The 18,375-nt window shown below is 36.7% G+C and overlaps 1 non-coding gene across 1 annotated transcript; it reads left to right on the forward strand.

Annotated features, from left to right (window-relative positions):
- The first annotated feature begins 15,427 nt into the window (after positions 1-15,427).
- On the forward strand, positions 15,428-15,534 carry LOC115935065 (U6 spliceosomal RNA). Its single transcript, XR_004070781.1, has one exon. It is a non-coding gene; the product is annotated as a U6 spliceosomal RNA (small nuclear RNA).
- Positions 15,535-18,375: the final 2,841 nt, after the last annotated feature.

The raw sequence follows: 18,375 nt of genomic DNA on the forward strand, positions 1-18,375 counted from the left end.
TATATAGGATGTTAATAATGAAGCCATATGTTTATGTCTGGATTTAAAAATTTTAAACAATCATTTACTATGTCATTTTTCTTTACCTTGAAGAACATAAACTGTTATTTCACTTCTACAAATCAGCAAGATATTATTTACGGCAAGAAATATTCCGTTGAAAAGTTGTGCTGTAACATGGGAAAATGTAAATGTTTTTCATGGTTTCTATCAATGTGAAATAAAATTTAATTCTGAAAAAAAAGAAAGATCTTCTCTATCAGAAACTTACTAAAATGCTATTTGTTGCTTTATGGAACTTTACTTTCTTCATCACTTAAAACAGACTTCTTACACAGATCCTTCCAGATTATAGAAAAAAGGGAATACTAGCCAATCATTTGATAAAATTAGCTTAACTTTGATAACTGATATAATTTGGCTGTGTCCACACCCAAATCTCATCTTGAATTGTAGCTCCCATAATCCCCACGGTCAGAGGTAATTAAATGATGGGGGTGGTTTTTTCCTGTGCTGTTCTCGTGATAGTGAATAAGTCTCATGACATCTGATGGTTTATAAAGGGCAGATCCCCTGCACATGCTCTCTTGCCTGCCACCATGTAAGACGTACCTTTGTTCCTCCTTCACCTTCTGCCATGATTTTGAGGCCTCTCTAGCCATGTGGAACTGTGAGTCCATTAAACCTCTTTTTCTTTAGAAATTACCCAGTCTCAAGTATTTCTTCAGAGCAGTATGAAATGGACTAATACAGTAACAAAACATTACAAGGGCAGTACAAGCAGTTAGATGCTAGAGGACTTCCCCAAGGTTACACATTTAGAAAGTGTTAGGGCCAACACCCAACTCCAAACTTTCTGACACCCAATAATATGGTTTTCCTGAAACTGTACTCTGACTCTTTGTGGGGTATTTTCAAAGCAGCATATTATGGTTAAGTTGATTTTGTTATAAACAGACTGGATATGCCAGCACTTTCACATAAGGGTTATTTAACCGACAACCAAGAAGATTACGGAAGCCAGACTGACTGTCTACAAATACTGGGCAGGGCTATCAGGTGGGAAAGGGATAAGATTGTTTCTGCCTTACACCAAGGGCAGAATTAAGGTCTAAGTTTGGCAGTTAGAAGTAGGGAAACTGGTTCACCAGAAAAAAAGACATTTCTAAGTAAGCTGCCCAGGAATGAAATAACTGCCTAACACAGTCTTAGACTAATCAAATGAAGTGTTCATTAACTTATGAGAAAACCATGTATTCTGGCTGCTGGAGACAAATTCTTTCATTGGACCAAATGTTCTTTAAGGTCTTTTCCAAATCCAAGTTCCTAGGAATCAACTGATAAATGACTTTTCCCCATTAGTCATTTATCTCTGCACATTCTGCCCACATACCACATTTTCTTGCAATCTGTTTAGAGTTGAAGAAATTATTTCTAATTGAAACCTTTACTACCATGATTTTATTTCAAGTAGACATAATTTATCAAACACTGAGCTTAAGAAATATGCATTTTTTTCTCATAGCATTTTGAATTGGGTCATAAACTAATTAATTCATATTGTGGAATAGATTAGAATGGAATGGAATGGAATGTGAAATTCAGTATTATCGATATAAAATTGAGCCTGCTTGCTCATAATCCTCAAGAAGTATGTAGGGACAGGTTGGAATCAATTGAAAATTGCAATAGAGAGAGGAAAGGTGATTTGCCCAGTCATGGGGCCGATAAGTGATTACATAGCTAATATATGGTTATACAACTAATGAGTCCTGGACCTGTTAATGTTCTTTGGTGACTCCTTGAATAAATATTAAACTTTCCACAAGAGACTACACACAAACCGAAACTACTGACTTCTAGTGAGGGCATTTTCAAGAGGTTCTAGTCCAAAGGAAAGTTATTATTATTTATCTAATAAAACTCACTTCTACTTTGCTTACTAATATGCTATTGAAATGTTAAAAAAATAGAAGATGCTCTCTTCTTTTCATAGTGTTTCTTTTGGAAAAAAAGGAGGTTGCTTTATAGATAGACACTTCTATTCTGAAAGCAAAGCATTCTAAACCATATGATTTTACCCCATGGACTTAAATTTTAAATTTCTCTACATAGCATATTGAAGCCTGTGCCAAGTGCTGTCTGGAAAAATGTGAGTATAATTAAGACAATCAAGTGATTCAGTCCCTACCTTTTTACATTGTACTGTCAACTAGGAACAACATGTATGTTTCTTCTTCTTCCATGTACTTTTCATTTTATCCTGTTGTATTTGACATCAAATGTCTGTCTGCTGCACCAGAGAAAAGGGTGGATGTTGGCTCTGATGTATGACAGGTGTCATTCATAACAGTAACAATAGGGGATTTGGTTAGATTTTCATTTGTAAAATTCTAGAGACTTGATTTGAAAAGATATAGGAAGGAGCGATGAGGGGAGTTGGTAATGTGAGAGTGAAAGCGATTACTGTGCTTGAAGGAAATATGTAATAGAGAAGGTTGACCAGGTTAGGAGGAGAACTATATTTTCCTCCCTAGGGCTTCTTGTCTCTGTAACTTGCTGAATGACCCCTTTGACATTTAAAAATGTTCACATGTCAAGAGGAAGATGACAGGTAGGGAAGCCAACCTGAAAATCAGCCTTTGCCTCTGCTGCTTGAGCTTGTTTTCCTAGTAAATTACTTCTGCTGCCGATGGCATCGCAGATCTGGGCATCTTCACATTCTTCCTAATACTAGAGAGCATGCTAAAGAATTTTTAGAAATTGTTCTTTGTAGCTTCAGACTGACATGTAAGAAGTCCCACATGTTGCCGGCAGCCCTAAGAAGTTATTTAGACAGATTCCAATTGACATAATTTATGAAAAACTGAACTTAAAGGATTAGTACTGAGGGGACTGGCAGAAGCCTTTTGCTCTTAGATTTGCAGCTAGAACTATAAGGAGGAGAGCCAGTTCTGTGTGTTTGGGTAGAGCGGTACCTTAGCTTCTTGGCCCTTTTCTCCCCCTAGACAAAGTTAGAGCAGCAATTTTTATGTCTTATTCCTTAGAGAGAGGAATTTTGGTGATTAAAGAGGAAGCAAAAGATGCTAAAAGTTCCAATTTAATTTGATTTCATTTCTTTTGAGACAGAAACTCGCTTTGTCACCCAAGCTGCAGTGCAGTGGCATGATCTTGGCTCACTGCATCCTCAACCTCCCAGGCTCAAGTAATCCTCAGCCTCCTGAGTAGCTGAGACTATAGGCATGTACCACCATGCCCGGCTAATTTTTGTATTTTTTATAGGAAGGTTTCATCATGTTTCTCAGGCTGGTCTCAAACTCCTGGGCTCAAGAGATCTGCCTGCCTTGGCCTCTCAAATTGCTGTGATTACAGGTGTGAGCCACCACACTTGGCCTGATCTAATTTAAAGATATTTTTGGAACAAACAAGATGACTGATCAAAAGCAGGTGTGGTCTGCTGCACTCACAGAGGGGAATGAAAAGGGATGAGTGAATTCAGCACCTTCAACTGAAATATCCAGGTTCTCACATTGGGACTGACTAGGCAAACAACTTGACCCACATGGAACCGAGGAAAGCAGGAGCGGGGTTGGTGGACATTGGCCCACCTGGGAGCCACACGGAGCCAAATGAACCCCCACCCCCAGCCAAGGGAAGCGGTGAGTGATTGTGTGACCTGCCTGGGAAACTTTGCCACCCACGGATCTGGAGATCCTGTCATGAGCCCATATCACCAGGGCCTTGGGTCCGATACACAGACTTGTGTGGAGTCGCCGCAGAGCAGCCACTCAGTCACACATAGAGACCCAGGAGTTTTACATACTCCAGCCCCAAGAGTATGTAAAGCCCTGCACATCCTGCACATATACCCCTGAACTTAAAATACAAGTTGAAGAAAATAAAATAAAAGAAAATATTTTTGACCATTTTTGTAGTCTGTTTTTATTTTATTCTTTTACCTATTTACTATATGCTTTAATTAAATTGTCATTTTTTGACAATTATAGATTCACATGCAGTTGTAAGAAATAATACAAGATACTATACAATGATAATATCTTGCCAAACTATAGGACAATATTATACCCAGGATATTGACATTGATACAGTTAATATATAGAACATTTCCGTCATCACAAGGGTCCCTCATGTTACCTTTTTATAGCCACACCCAGTTCCCTCCCACGTCATCCTGGCTTTGACTCCTGGAAATCAATAATTTTGTCACTTTCAGGAATGTTACATAAATGGAATCATGTATTCTATAACATGTGAGATTGACTTTTTCACTTCATAATTTGCTGGAAATTCATCCAGGTTGCTGTGTGTATCCATAGTTCATTCCTTTTCACTGCTAAGGAGTATTGCATGAATGGATATACCACAGTTTGTTTAACCATTCACCTGTTGCTGAATATCTGGACTGATTCCAGGTTTGGTTGTCACAAATAAATATGCTAATAACATATATGTACAGGTTTTTGTATAAACATAAGGTTGCATCTTTTCTCTTTTTTATTTGTCAGTTCTGCTACGGATTTGTCAATTTTATTGATCTTTTCAAGGAACAAGCTCATTGATTTATTTACATTTTCTAATGCTTTTCTGTTTTACTTCAGTGATTCCTGCTCTTATCTTTATTATCTTCTTCCTTCTGCTTGCCTTGGGTTTATTTTTCTTTCTGTTTTTCTAGGTTTTTGAGGTGGGACCTTATGTGATTAATTTGGCCCTTTTTTTCTTTTCCATTCTATGCATTCAGAGCTATTAATTTCCCTTTCTTCACTGTTTTAGTCATGTTCCACAAATTTTGAAATATTTTATTTTTATTTTCATTCAGTCAATGTATATTTTTTTAAAAATTCCTTGAGACATCCTCTCTGACATACAGCCTATTTAAAAATGTATTGTTGGGTTTCCAAGTGTTTGGAGATTTTGTTTTTTTTTGGTTATTAATTTCTAGGTTGATTATGTTGTGGTTGGAGAACACACTGTATAAGTTTAAATATTATTATTTTAAATTTGTTGAGGTATTTTTATGACCCAGATATTGTCTACTTTATATATGTTCTACGGAAACTTGAAAGTAATGTGTATTCAGTTGTTGGTGGGTGGAGTATTCTATAAATATCAGTTAGGTTGTGTTGGATGATAATGTTGAGTTCTTTTATATTCTTGCTGATTTCTATCTAGCTGTCTCATTAAGTGTTGAGAGCAGTGTTGGAGTCTTCTACTATAATTGAGGATTGTGTATTTCTCCTTTAGTTCTATCAGTTTTTGCTTCACATTTTTTTTTAGCTCTTTTGTTTGGCATATGCACATTTAAGATTTTTATGTCTTTTGGTGGATTTAAATTTGCTTTGCTAATCTCTATTCTAATTTATGTATTTAGGCCATTTATATTTCCTATCATTTTTCATATATTAGGACTTAAGTTTGTCATCTTATTTTTTGTTTTCTATTTGTTTTCTCTGCTTTTAACTTTTCTGCTTTCTTTTTTACACCTTCCTATGGGATATTTGAACATTACTTATAATTCCATTTTGATGTTTCTGTAGAGCTTTTGAGTATACCTTTTTATATAACTTTTTTAGTGGTTGCTCTAAGTATTACATTTTATATACAGAATTGTCACTGTCTACTTGTGTCATAAAATTACCAGTTCAAGTGAAATATAGAAAATTACCTCCTTTTATGTCCTTTTACCCCACTCTATTTATAATTGTTTTAAATGTTTTCTATATATACATTTAGAACGACACGATATAATATTATTTTTTGTGAAATACAACTTTTAAAAAAACTTAGGAGAAAGAAAGTTAGTAGTATTTATCCATATTTTTGCCAACTGTGTTCTTTCTTCCTGTTTGATATTTCAAGTTTCCTTCTTTTATTGTCTTCTTTCTGTTCAGTGAATTTTTTTTTTTAATTTTTTTTGAGATGGTGTCTCGCTCTGTCACCCAGGCTGGAGTGCAGTGGTGCGGTCTTGGCTCCCTGCAACCTCTGCCTCCCAGGTTCAAGAGATTCTCCTACCTCAGCCTCCCGAGTAGCTGGGACTACAGGCACATGCTACCACACCTTGCTAATTTTTGTATTTTTAGTAGAGATGGGGTTTTGCCACGTTGGCCAGGCTGGTCTCAAACTCCTGACCTCAGGTGATCCACCCACCTCGGCCTCCCAAAGTGCTGGGATTACAGGCATGAGCCACTGTGCCCAGCCACAGTGAATTTTAATTAGCTTTTCATATGGGGTAGGTCTGCTGGTGACAGATTTTCTTAGTTTTTCTTCGTTTCCTTCATTTGAGAATGTCTTGATTTTCTCTCCATTACTGAAGTATATTTTTGCTAGTTAGGATTCTCAGTTGACACTTCCTTTCAGCAGCTGAAAAAACATTCTGCTACTTTTTCCTCTGGCTTCTATGATTTCTCATAAGAAATCTGCTGTCATTCTACTTGTTTCTCCCATATAAGTAAGATGTGATTTTTCCCTTCTAATACCACTCCAGTAGGGAAAGGGAGAGATGTTTCTATGTTAATAACATGTGGAAATAAAAGTCCAGGTTTCCCACTCAGTTTCCTTTGACACCAATAGTGAAGCTTCTCATTACTGCTAGGAGTGAGTGGTAGTTCTGGCTTCCCACGTGATCTCTGCTAACACCATAGTGGCTGTGGCCCCATCACCACTGCGATGGTGAAAAAAATCTTAATTCTCCACTAGGCCTATTCTGACACCGTATCAGTGGGGATTCAGAATGGTATCTTGCTACTACTGGGTGTGCACAGAAGTCTAGGATGATATGTGGTTTCCACTAGCACCATGGGTAAGGAAATTGTTATTGGCTAATGGGGATAAAAGCCTGTTTCCCTACTTAGTCATCTCTAACATCACTCTGGAGGGAGTGTTTGGGGGCCTCATAACAACACTGGAAGGTAGAAGTCTAGGCCCTACTTGTCCTTTGTTGGTGTGGTTGGGTATGGGGCCACACTGTTTTCCTGTGGTGTTTGACAGGGATAGAGTAGTTATCATCTAGAAGTTTTCTGTCTTGATAGGCTGCTCCTTTGCTGGACTATTGGCTACAGAAAGCAGATTTTGTTGGAACTTTTTTCTTATCTGTACCCACTGGTGTTTCTGGGTTGCTGGGTTCGTTAGCTCAAAGCCTGGAATATATGAAGCAAAAAAACCACATGGGGCTTATCGTTTCTTGGGTCCCGTGATTTTTAGCTGGTTTGCTTCCTTTTCTCTACCTTTTATAGGCTTCTTATGTTTGTTGTATAATGGCTTGGGGTTTTAGTTGTACTTAGTGAAAATAGTAAGGAAAAGTATGTCCTACTTTGTCTTCCTGGAAGTGGAAGTCCATTCTTTCATGTTTTCTAAAAAAATGTTGCTTACATTAATTATTTTATAATATTTTTCTTATAATTGTTGTATATGAAATTCTTGGAGACCGAAATCTTTTTTTTTTCCTTGCTGCCTTTCATTCATGCTTATTTGTTTCCTTATGTTCAGTGATTCTGATTTGAGCCCACAACTGGTCTATCCAAACCTGCGGTGATTCTAAGACTTATATTGAGGATATTTTTCTTTTTCGAAAATTTACTTTTGCTTCTGCTAGATGCCAGAATATGCTACCATTTAGCATCTTCACTGGGTCTGTAATTTAATTCAATTTAATTCAGCCTCAGGTTCAGCTTGTCCTTATTGCCTCTGTGTCAAGGCTTATTCTCTTGAGTGTCGTGCCGATATCAGCCTCTTTCTTTAGGGCATCCCTGCCTTCCTTTCTCCTAGGAGTGTGTGTGTGTGTGTGTGCATGTGTGCGCATGTATTTGTGTGCATGCACTCGCATGTTCATATGGCCCAGTGCTCAGGTTTTAGCTCATGGTATTTTTTAGAAGTGGAGGACTCCCTTGAAGACTGTTCTTACTTTCTTTGAGCCTAGACATTTAATAAAATTATTTTCTAGTTCTTTGTAGAAAGAGAGTTGTGCTGCCAGAAGCTGAGACTATTTCTTTTTATTCCCTATTTTCAAACATTAAAACAAAAAAAAAAAAACATGAAAACTCACTCAGATGAACTCTGGAAAGTCCACTGAGAACATTTCATAACATTAGACCTGCTTTTCCCAAACTATACTCTGTGGAAATGTAATATCCTGTGATATAGATAGTAGTAGGATTTTCCTCAAAGAAATGTTCCATGGTAAAAAAGAAATTGGGGAAATCATATATAATATATCTGCTGCCCTTAAAAATACATAGTGCATATTATCATGTAAAGGTTCTGAGAATTTTTACAGTAAATAAAGTTTTAAAATAGTGATTAACTGCATTTCCCAAACTTATTTGCATGTGGAAGCCTAAACTTCCTTATTTATTTGTTTTCTTTATTTATAGAAGTATCTGTTCACATCTCACAGGATAGTCAAGCTGTATGGAACAGTTTGGTTAATGCTGAATTAAAGTCTCTGTTAAAAAGCATTGCACTTGCAGTTCGAGGATATTGGTTCTAGTCCTGGCTTTGTCAAGCTGTGGGACACTGGGGTGGTGAAGAACCTGTTTAAATCCATTTCTTTCTTTATTAAGAGGTTGAAAGAAGTTATTTCTATGGCATTTTCCAGCTCCACTGTGCTCTTCTCTTAATCAATAGAGTCACCAATGCCTCCTCTTGTAGTAGAAGGATGAGAGCCTTGGAATAGTATCAGAAATGTGTGCTGCTGCTTTTCCAGGCTTACAGTGCTCCTTCCCACCCCAGCATTCCCTTCTCATGCTTCCACTGCAGAGTACGTGCCTTTGCTGGAGTTTCCAGAGCCACCACTCATTTGTACCCAGATTACATATTTCTCGTTAGAGCTAGTTTCTGTTTTTCCAATCACTATCACAACCAGCTAGGCCAATAATGTAACTTCAAGGAGAGGAACCCATCAATGATTGTGCCTTCCCAGCCTGTGTTAATTAAGATGAACAGACTGACCTTGAATGACAGTTATTAGTTTAGTTGCTGTTCTATTTCCCCAGATTTATTGGCTCAAAGTGAAAAGAGCACTGAATCTTGAGACTGTGTTTGAGGACCAGTTCCATGATCTTGGGCCACGATTTTAGCCTATCTGAGACTTTCTCTCAGTCTAGCAAGACTTTCTCTTTGCTAAAATGGCAGCAACGCTAATTGTTTTGCCTACATTAAAGGGCTCTTGTGTGGATCCAGGGTGATAAATAGGATACTGCTCTGTGTACTACAAAAGTTTAACAAATGGAATGTTTGCTAAATAATGCATTAAAATATTAAATAATAATAAATATACTGAGTTTTATGGTTGAGGTTACTTCTAGTTTATAGAACAGTAGGCTGAAACAATAACTACAGAGGCACACACTGAGGCTATTTATGAAATAAAAACATTTCAGGAGACAACAAAATTTAAATATTTGATCCCAGAAATTATCCCTGCCTTCCCTCTCCTGTTGTCTTTTTATGTAAGAAGAAAAAAACCAGAATCTAATTTGAAAAAAGAGTCATGGGCCTTTCTAGGTAAATAAAGATTAAAGAAAACATGGGGCCAATTTAGGTTAAGACAAACCTGTATGTCCAAGTTTATTTTCAGTCAAAAATCCCCTTAGTCTTATTCAACTCAGAAAAATGAAAATTGATGGCCTAAAAGTGAAAATTTGTATATCTTCCTACTTAGTCTCATAAGTCATTCAGTTTTAATTCCTTTTTGAATTCATATAATCCTTTTCCAATGAATTAATGAATAGTATTCTTCGGAATGTATTCCTTTGAGAATGGATTTTTTTGTGTGTGTATAACTTATTAAATCCTTGTTAATATCTATGATTTTACCATATTAATGACAGTTTCCAACTTATGCCCTTGAAATGTGGAGGAAAAGTTACAATATTATTACCTCAATATTCAATAACCTTTTCTGTAAATCGCCACACTACAGCATTCTTCCTCATGAAAATAATGAGTGATATGATCCACTCCATCAGGCTGTTAGGAACTCGGCTTGGTAGGCAAAGTCACCTTTGAAATTCTCATAATTGTCACTGCATTCTGACAGTCCCTACATTTTAAGAAATGGGACTAAAATAAAATAAAGAGAAACTACCCTGAAAGGACTAGGTGACAGCCTGGAGCATTTCACATTGCTGTGGTATGGAATGATAGTTGAAAGTCTCTGATTAATGCGGCTGCCTGATAAAAGCTGGAGGAGACTGTGCCTGTTTGCTGGCAGCTCAGCATTGCTGTAGGGCAGAGTATAAAACATCATGATGAGGATGGGCATTTCCTTTCCCCATCCCATGACCCATTTCCATCCTGGGCTCTCAGGTATTTTTGCCTTAATATTTCAGATTCTTTGGGAATAGTTCTTAAGTACCAAATATTTGATCTGGAAGAGTCATGCTAAAAAATAGCTAAGAAACATCTTACCTCTGCCTAAAATATCCATTCCCTAACTTTGCCTGCCTAATTCTCACCTAACCTTCTGGATCTTGGCTTAGATGTATTCACCTGGACTGAAAAGCATTTCTGTATCTAAGTCCTGTGGCTTGAGTCAGGTGTCCCCTTTTCTGTGCTCCTAAGGCACCCTGTCACTCTGCATCACGCTGATACAAGCTACTGAAAAGTTCCCTGTTTACTTGATCCCCCCACCCCTACACAAGCACACCCAGCACTTCCTATAGAACATGCTGCAATGATGAAAATGTTCTAATCTATGCTGTCTAGTACGGCAGCCGCTAGTCACATGTGGCTATTAAGCATCCAAAATATGGCTAGTATGACCAAAAACTAAATTTTAAGTTTTATTTAATTTTAATTATATTCAATTAAATTGTTTTAGTTTAGTTTATCATAATTTATATCTTAAGTGTAAATTATAAATATTTAATTTAAATTATTTATTAAAATTCCTTAAATTTATTTATTTATTTATTTATTTTAATTTAAATTAAAGTAACTACATGGTGGTTTGGGGCTACCACATTGGACAGCACAGAAATAGACTGTAAGTTTCTTGAGAGCTGGGATTACATCTTACTTACTTACCTTCATAGTTCCAGCACCATAGGACAGGATCTACCACTTTCTACACACTCAAGAAATACTTGTTGACAACTGAAAGAATGCTAGTGTCCTATCCTTATTTCACATTCATTACATTGTGTTTGATGCTTGAGACTCAGAAGCCTAATATCTAGAGTTTTAATTTTAGCTCCATCACTTAGCATTTATGTCAAGAATGACTTAGCCTCTCTGTGCTTTAGTTTCCTTGGCTTTAAAATGGATTATTAATAGTACCTACCTCATAGGGTTGTAAAGAACATTAAATGAAATAATACATTGATCATGAATCCATTAATGTAATAAATATGTTTATTAGCGTTGAGTGGAATGGTTGGCAGATAGTAAGTTCTACTATATGCTAGTGATATAGTTTGGAAATTTGTTCCCTTCCCAATGTCACATTGAAACGTGGTCCCCAGTGTTGGGGCGGGAGCCTAATGGGAGTTGTTTTGGTTGTGCGGGCAGATCCCTCATGAACGGGTTGGTGCCTTCCCCATGGTAATGAATGAGAGTTCTCACTCTATTTGTTCATGTGAGAGGTGGTTGTTTAAAGAGCCTGGCACCTCCTCCTCTCTCACCATGGGACACATTTGTTCCCCTTTTGCCTTCTTCCATGAGTAAACGCTTCCTGAAGCCTCATCCGAAGCCCAGCAGATGCTGGTGCCATGCTTGCACAGCCTGCATAACCATAAGCCAAATAAACTTCTTTTCTTCATAAATTATCCAATCTCAGGTATTCCTTTATAGCAACACAAAATAGACTAACAGCTAGTTATTATTATATTGATTTTTTGTTGTTGTCTGTTATTGAGAGGATGAGTGAGAGAAAGAAAGAGAAGGAAGAAAATGGGAGAAAAAGCATCACTCAGAAATTGTTGAATTTTGTGCAAGAACACTTAAACTAAATACTTTAGGGATCTTTATGCATACATTATTTTATTTGAGGTTTGAGCCATCAAAAAGATTGCTACTCTGATGTGTCCCATATGGAATGGACTACAGTGCATGGTTGAGACAGCACAATAAACAATGGCGATGAAATAGAATAATTTCAGAATACAGATGGAGTGACTATTTTTAAGACAAAAACTTTCCCATCATTTATAAGTTAAATTTAATGTAATGGTAGCAAAATGTATCTTATAAAGAATGTCAGTGAGAATGCTGACAGGAATGACTTTATCCGAGAGCAGCCTTCCAGGGCTGTCACTCTGAACCGGCACAGTTGGCAACCAGGGTGTCTGTCCTCCCCACTGACTAAATAAATCACATTTTTTCCTTTCCTGATTTGACATCTTTTTCATTACATAACTGATGAGTGAAATTTTAAAATGTCTTAACTATGAAAGTGATTTCTTCTTTTACATTCTAATTATTATGTTGATTTATTGTTATGTTTACCTCCATTCAGGAAAGGGGAATCGGCTATTGGTTTCTGATAACTCAGGCTATGCCCTCCCCATTTGGTGGGGAACTGTAGGGCATTATTATCTATATTTTAGGATAAGAGAACTAACGCTTAGAGAAATGCTATTTGCCCAAAGCCACATGGTTAGTAAATAATAGAATTGGAAGTAGCTCCTGGGTTTTGTGACTTCTAGTTCAATGTACTTTCCAGTGAATTTTGAATCTAGAAGATACTGGAAGAAATGAAAGAAATGATAGAAGGAAGAATATCTACGAGCAGGCTTTACTTATTTCAGTGGAATTTAGCCTTTTGTTAATCACAATGAGAACAATGAGAATCTGATGTAAACCACTGATCCTCTCTCCCTGAAAAAATAGACACATTTTTTTTTCTGACAATTTCATGTAGTACTAGCCCTGGATTCACTGACGGATCCTTATTTAAAACTGGTTAGAGTAGAAAGATCTTAGTTTCATTTTAAGGAATTATAAATAATATCTCAAAATTACTGCATGCATAGTAATTGATGTTCTGAAATGTCTGTTGGAATAGGGCACATTCTCACAGAATGAGGATAAATTCTGAACAGGTTTTATAATCCTCTATTATCAAAAACAGAAATTATAGGTTGTGTAGCTTTTCTTACCTTCATATCTGATATGGGCAAAATTATAAGCTATGAAGTCAGGATGTATTTTTTTTTTTTTTTTTAGAAATAAGAAAACATTATAATATGTTCATCTCTACCAATAACCTTTAAGGTCAGATAATGTTACCAGTTATTATCAAAGTGTATATATATCAAAGGCATTTGCTTCATAGGAAGTAAAACAGTCTAAGTCCAAGAAGTAAAAATGGAAGATGTAATAGCTACTTGGTGCTTTCAAGTTTATACAATTGTCTAGAAAAAAGCAAGGCACGGAAAGATTTGAGATGTTTTTAATAACACTTGTATTTTAAGAATTGAACTATGTTGCTAAAAGGAATAAAGAAATTGTGTTAGGTAACCAGAGATCTCTTTAAACATGGATATTAATGTTAAACATGCAATCTATTAATCACAAGTTGCTGGGGGATACAATATAAACCCTTAAAGTGACTTTATGAAAGTTTTATTTCTGGTTTAAGAACTCATTTTTACTTCTCATTGGGAAAACCGGAAACCACTTCTCAGAACAGTAACTTTAAGTTGTGTAAGTATAGAATGAAATACATATAGGAAAGTCAGAGTAAAGAAATGTGTCTTCAGTATCTTTTCAGAAGATACGGTAACCCATGTATTTATTTCATATTCTCCAAAATATATAGGAAAGGGCTCCAGGACAATTTGGGCAAAATTCATCTTATCTGTCATTGGTGGTGCTTTCTATTCATTTTAAATATACTGTTAGGGCCTTAGGAAGAATTTCACTTTCATTAATAAAGTCAGGCTATCTTTCCTAGAGGGACAAGCTATTTTTATGCTGAGGGGGAAAGGAAACAATCATAAATGCTCTCACACTGATGCATTCCTGTTGCAATGTACTGCAGCACCAATGTCATCCTTAGAAACAAAATCTATAACTAGATCTGTCATTTAGCTCTAAAGAAGGCCATACTCTGGCAACCCCTGATCAAGATTCAGTTCTCTTTTTATAGCCTGATTTGATCTGAAGCAAACACCTCCAGAGTATACTCACAAAACAGATGGATTCACATGTGAAAATTGTCTGGTAGGGCTTTTATTGTGTGGTTTTATGCCTGCAAAAGAATAGGGGGAAACCATCTCTTGTTTCCTTAGTTTTTCTTAGAGCCTAATATAGTCAATGCAATTACCAGTTCAGTTAAACAGCTGTTTGTTGAGCACTTTTTAATATGACAGACCCTGTGCTTGGTACTGAGAATAAGATTGATAAGACCCAACATCTGCCCTGAGGAACCTCACAGATAAAGGGCAAGAGCTAATTCACAAAGAGATGGTTTTAATACAGTATTAGTCAATGCTTTGAGAGATGTTGCTACAGAGGATGGGGAATGCGGGAAGGCACCTAGCCCAGACTGGAGAGATAGGAATGCTTAGTCATTCCAAGAAAGGAATGCAGTGGGGTGGGTGAGGGTGTTACAAGCATAATGGTTAGCATGAGCAAAGGCACAGGACTAGGAACAATATCACATGTTTGGGAGTTGCTGGAGTTAGAAGGAGATGTGGCCAGAGAGACAAGCAGGGTCCACATTGCCCATCCCAGGGAGGACCTCGTATCCTCCCCAGATATAGTAATATACATGTCTTTATCTGTTTTATTCCATGTTTTTAGCTGTTTATAAGAAAGACACCTGTGGGCGAGTCTGAGACAGAGTTAGAGATTAGTTAACTCTACAAGTTATCAACATGTAGACACAAACTGTAAAATGAATGTGACCACTTAAGAAGGTCACATTGAAAGAGAGGGTCTGAAGCAAACCCTGGAGAACCATAACATTTAAGAGTCAGTGAAAAAGGATGAGAAGGAAAGATAAAAATCTAGGGGGACAACAGGACAGCACCATCCAGTGAGATTAAAAACAGAAATTGTATCTGATAATCAGGAGATAATAGTGGGTTAGTTTAAGTTAAGTGGGTTAGTGGGAACAAAGGGCAAAATGCAATACATTGAGAAGTGAATGACATCAAGTGTAATCAACACTTAGAAGAGACTTGGATGAGCATGAATGGATAGTCTGTTTTCGGCAGGTTGTTTGTTTTCCCTGAAGGAAAATCCTGACTACATTCAAAGGCTGACTACATTTAAAGGTTTAAGTGGAAATAAAGGAGAGTGAGGGAATATTGCTGGAGCCAATTTTATGTGAAATCAGAAGAAAGTGGAATAAAGATTCTATTTTGATGAGTAGTCTTTCAACCAGAGAAGGAGCACATCTTCCTTTGTGAATGAATAGAGGGAAGCAGGGGATGTTAGGGCAACTTTAAAAACCATTTCAGTAGTGCTCGCTTTGGCAGCACATATACTAAAATTGGAACAATACAGAAAAGATTATTATGGCCCCTGCACAAGAATGACAGCCAAACTCATGAAGCATTCCATTTTTTTTTCCTAATTAAAAGGCACAGAGAGACAAGTTAGATAAAGAAGCAAAACCCAATGGATGCTGTCTTCAAGAGACCCATCTCGCATCCAGTGACATCCACAGGCTCAAAGTAAAGGGATGCAGAAAAATCTACCAAAGAAATGAAAACCAGAAAAAAGCAAGGGTTGCTATTCTAATTTCAGACAAAACATACTTTAACCAACAAAGGATAAAAAAAGACAAAGAAGGGCATTACAAAATGGTAAAGGGTTCAATTCAACAAGAAAAACTAACTATCCTAAAAATATATGAACCCAACACAGGAGCACCCAGATTCATAAAGGAAGTTCTTAGAGATCCATGAGGAGACATACATAACCACACAATAATAGTGGGAGACTTCAACATCTCACTGACAGTATTAGACACATCATCAGTAAAGAAAACTAACAAGGATATTCAGGACCTGAACTCGACACTCGATCAAATGGACCTAATAGACCTCTACAGAGCTCTCTACCACAAACCAACAGAATATACATTCTTTCTGTCTGCACATGGCATATACTCTAAAATTGACCACAATTGGTCATAAAACAATTCTCAGCAAATTCAAAAAACCAAATTCATACCAAATAATTCTTGGATCATGGCACAATAAAAATAGAAATAAATACTAAGAAAATCACTCAAAACCATACAATTACATGGAAATTAAACAACCTGCTCCTGAATGACTTTTGGGTAAACAAAGAAATTAAGGCAGAAATTGAGAAATTATTTGAAGCTGATGAGCACAAAGATACAACATACCAGAATCTCTGGGACACAGCTAAAGCAGTGTTAAGAGGGAAATTTATAGTGCTAAATGCCCACATCAAAAAGTTAGAAAGATCTTAAATTAACAACCTAATATCACACCTAGAGGAACCAACCCCAAAGTTAGCAGAAGAAAAGAAATAACCAAAATCAGAGCTGAACTGAAGGAAATTGAGATGTGAAAAACCATACAAAAGATGATTAACAAATCCAGGAATTTGTTCTTTGGAAGAATAAATAAGAGTTCTAGTTAGACTAGTAAAGAAAAAAAAGAGAGAAGATTCAAATAAACACAATCAGAAATGACAATGAGGATGTTACAACTGACCCCACAGAAATACAAAAAAAAACCCTCAGAAACTACAATGAACACCTCCATGCACACAAATTAGAAAACCTGGAAGAAATGGACAATTTCCTGAAACATACAACCTCCCAGGATTGAATCAGAAAGAAATGGGATCCTTGAACAGACCAATAATGAGTTCTGAAATTGAGTCAGTAATAAAAAGCCTACCAACCAGAAAAAGCCCACCAACCAGAAAAAGCCCAGGACCATAAAGATTCACAGCCCAATTCTACAAGATGTATAAAGGAGAGCTGGTATCATTACTAATGAAACTATTCCAAAAAATTGAGGAGGAGGGACTCCTCCCTAACTCCTATGAGAGTAGCATCATCCTGATATCAAAACCTGGCAGAGACACAACAAAGAAAACTTCAGGCCAATAATCTTGATGAACATAGATGCAAATATCCTCTACAAAGTAGTAGCAAATTGAATCCAGCAGCACATGAAACAGCTAATCCACCACAATCAAGTAGGCTTTATCCCTGGGATGCAAGTTTGGTCCAACATATACAAATCAATAAATGTGATTCATCATATAAACAGAACAAAAAACAAAAACCACATGATCATCTCAGTTGATGTTGAAAGACTTCATAAAATTAAACACCCCTTCATGTTAAAAACCCTCAACAAATTAGACATTGAAGGAACATACTTCAAAAATAAGAACCACCTATGACAACCCCACAGCCAATATTATACTGAATGAGCAAAAGCTGGAAACATACACCTTGAAAACTGGAACAAGATAAAGATGCCTTTTCTGTCCACTCCTATTCAACATAGTACTGGAAGTCCTAGCCAGAACAATCAGGCAAGAGAAGGAAACAAAAAGCAACCAAATAGGAAAACAGAAGGTCAGACTATCCCTGTTTGCAGATGATATGATTCTATACCTAGAAAACCCCATAGTCTCAGCCCAAAAGCTCCTTAATTTGATAAACAACTTCAGCAAAATTTCGGTATACAAAATTAATGTACAAAAATCAGTAGCATTCCTATACACCAACAACATCCAAACTGAGAGCCAGATCAAGAACATAATCTCATTTACAATAACCGCAAAAAGAATAAAATACTTAGGAATACAGCTAACCAGGGAGGTGAAAGATTTCTACAATGAGAATTGCAAAGCACTACTCAAAGAAATCAGAGATGACACAAACAAATGGAAAACAATCCATGCTCTTGGAGAGAAAGAATCGATATGTTAAAATTCCCATACAGCCCAAAGCAATCACAGATTCAATGCTAATCCTACCAAACTACCAATGACATTCTCCACAGAACTATAAAAAAAACTATTTTAAAATTCATATTGAACGAAAAAAGAGCCTGAATAACCAGTGCAATCTTAAGCAAAGAGAACAAAGCTTGAGGCATCACATTACCTGACTTCAAATGACAATACAAGACTACAGTAACCAAAACAGCATGGCAGTGATATAGAAACAGATACACAGACCAATGGAACAGAACAGAGAGCCCAGGATTAATGCCACACAACTACAACCATCTGATCTCAACAAGTAAACAAAAACAAGCAATAGGGGAAGGATTCCCTTTTCAATAAATGGTGCTGGGATAATTGGCTATCCATATGCAGAAGATTGAAGCTGGACCTCTTCCTTACACTATATACAAGTTAACCCAAGATGGATTAAAGACTTAAATGTAAAGCCCAAAACTATTA

This window comes from Gorilla gorilla, chromosome 5, assembly GCF_029281585.2.
Source record: "Gorilla gorilla gorilla isolate KB3781 chromosome 5, NHGRI_mGorGor1-v2.1_pri, whole genome shotgun sequence".
In the NCBI taxonomy this organism is placed as follows: domain Eukaryota; kingdom Metazoa; phylum Chordata; class Mammalia; order Primates; family Hominidae; genus Gorilla; species Gorilla gorilla.